Source organism: Triticum dicoccoides, chromosome 1A (assembly GCF_002162155.2).
Source record: "Triticum dicoccoides isolate Atlit2015 ecotype Zavitan chromosome 1A, WEW_v2.0, whole genome shotgun sequence".
Taxonomy (NCBI): domain Eukaryota; kingdom Viridiplantae; phylum Streptophyta; class Magnoliopsida; order Poales; family Poaceae; genus Triticum; species Triticum dicoccoides.
Window position 1 is genome coordinate 382,769,027 of NC_041380.1, and position 2,713 is coordinate 382,771,739.

A 2,713-nucleotide genomic window follows, 5' to 3' on the forward strand; every position below is an offset into this window, starting at 1 on the left:
GGGCGCTTCCTAACGTTTCTCACACACCCATCATCCACTCATGGACCTTGACGGCACAGGTGGAGTTTCAACGCGATTTGAGAGAGGCTAAATGAATCTTAAATAATGTTGAGGGGGCTAATCTAGTGTACTATCTCCGATCCATATTACTTATCGATCCTGCCTTTTCTTTGCTTCCGTAGTTAATCATCTAAAATCCAAGGGAGGCTGACCTGCACGCCATACCTATACCCATATAGTGCCAGGAAGGCGGTGGACTCATTTTTGGATTAGGAAAGGGAAGAAGGGGCCTAAGCACGGTAGATGTCGTACATTTGAGTGGCAAAGGAAAGGGAGACCGTACTGAGGGGGTATTATGTTAAATTTGGCCCAAATAGTGTTAAATATTACATGTTAAAAAATTGTTGGGGGACATGTCCCCCCTTTGGCACTCACTGAGCTCTGCCACTGCTTAAGGCGGCATCAGCTAATGAGTCTACATACTTGACACCACGGGGTTGAAGCTAATTAAGCTCATACTACATGATTCGCTCACAAAAAGGCCATCGGAAATCAGAACTTGCTCCCGTCACTCGCCCTGCCATTGAATGAGCATGAGGTCGTCGACTGCTACCGTGGCGGCTCCACCTCGTCGTCGAAGCCGATGAGTTGTCATTGTTGCTGCCGCACCTTCCTAATTGCAAAATTGTTCGGATTCGTGCCGCACAATCTCTGTTCAAAATTGTCCAATCAAGACGATCGCAAAACTTATTAGTAATAGGTTAAAAAATATCCCTAGCCTAGTCCATGGTGACCAGATTGGCTTTATCTTTGGAAGGAACATTGTGAAAAACTTTGTTTACGCTGCTGATCTCATCAGCACCTCCTATAATAGGAAACTTCCTACTATGGTTCTCAAACGGGGTTTTAGGAAAGCGTTCGACTCTATCTCGTGGGTTTCTCTCGACAAAATCCTATGCTTAAGGGGTTTTCCATCTAAATTCAGACTTTGGATACACAACATCCTCTCAACTAGCAAAACTGTCATTCTTCTTAACGGTTTCCCACAGCCTTGGATCACATGTAAAAATGGGTTGAGGCAGGTCGATCCTCTCTCTCCATATCTGTTCATCATCGTGATAGATGTACTGCAATAACTCATTTCGCGACATCTTCATCTTTCTCTGCTATATTACCCACTCTTTGCTCACTTACCACCCACCACACTTTAGTATGTAGACGACATGTTAATTATTGCCACGGCCTCGCCCTCGACGGCCTCAACTTTGAAAGAGGTGCTTCAAATTTTCTCGCTTGCCACTGGCCTCCACATTAACTTCTTCAACATGCTTTGTCCCTCTGCACACTCCTCCCACTATTCAAAACACAATTGCATCCATCCTTGCTTGCCCAATCTCTTCCTTCTCCCAAATTTATTTAGGTCTACCACCTTCACCCAACCATTTTCTCCCAATTCTAGAACGTTGCACAAAAATTCCTCTCAGGTTGGCATGCCAACCTTCTGTCCAACCTCTGAGGTTGGCACTCATCACGAACATTATTGAATCCTTGCTTATTTACTTCATGCTTGATTTCCCTTTTGCAAACAAGTTGATGCTCTTAGACGTGCTTTCTTTTGGACAGCAGAGGACACTTGTTCAAAGGCTCAATGTCTCATTGCTTGGGATAATGTATGTAAACCTAAAAAGTTCGGTTATATAGGCATTAAAAACTTGCATATACAAAATAAATGCATTCTCATGAAAGTTGCCGTTAAGGCTCTACTTCCTTCCCCTACCCCTTGCCTTGACCGGCTTTCTCTTCAATACCCAAATGCTTTTGTAGCCCCTACTATCCACAATTATTTTCTGTGCAAAACTATAAACTCCCAATTGCCCTTACTGCATAATATTTCTTTTGTTCTTACAAACAACAGGTCCTCTACTTTCTTTTGGCTTGATACCGGCTCACTCCACAACCTATTAAAAAAAGCCTTGCCCTTTGTCGCATTCCGTTTTGCCCTTTGTTCGAGTGGGAAACATTATGTGTTTTGGTTTAGAAGTTAACCTGTGTAATTGCCTAACTTCTGTTGCTTCCACAGAATTAATTTTCTTTTTTCTCTACTGCAAGACTTTATAGTTTCAAATGAGCAAGACTATCGCTTCCTCAACATGACTTCTCAACAAAAAAAAATCTTATGAGATTCTAAGGAGACTGACGGAGACATAATGCCAAACGCATATAGCAGGCCAAGGTGCCAAATAAGATCAAGGTTTTAGCATGGTTGGTCTTCAAAGGAAGGCTAAATAAAATGGCCAACCTTGCACACATGTCAAGGACTGCCGCAGATGTTCTCATCAAACGGAGGAGACGGATCACCTCTTCATCTCATGTCCAGTCGTAGATGGGATTTAATAGCGGCTTGCACCTACCTCCATTCCACCGACACCTCAATTCTTTGGGATGCAGCGACGCCACACGGACTGAACGACAGTGTATGGCCTTTTATCCTACTGGCGATTCTCTGACGCATTTGGGATGGCAGAAATGCAAAGGTTTGAACCTTGACTCTCACCCCCTCCCTCACTCTAAAACATATTGTCTCACTTATATTTGTGGTCACATCGCTTACACAAGCAGTGTGATAAGGACAATGTTTTCTCGTGGCGGTTGTTCCTCTCGTGCATTTGTGTGCCTGTGTAATCTTTGTGAATGTGCTTGCGGCTTGCCGCTT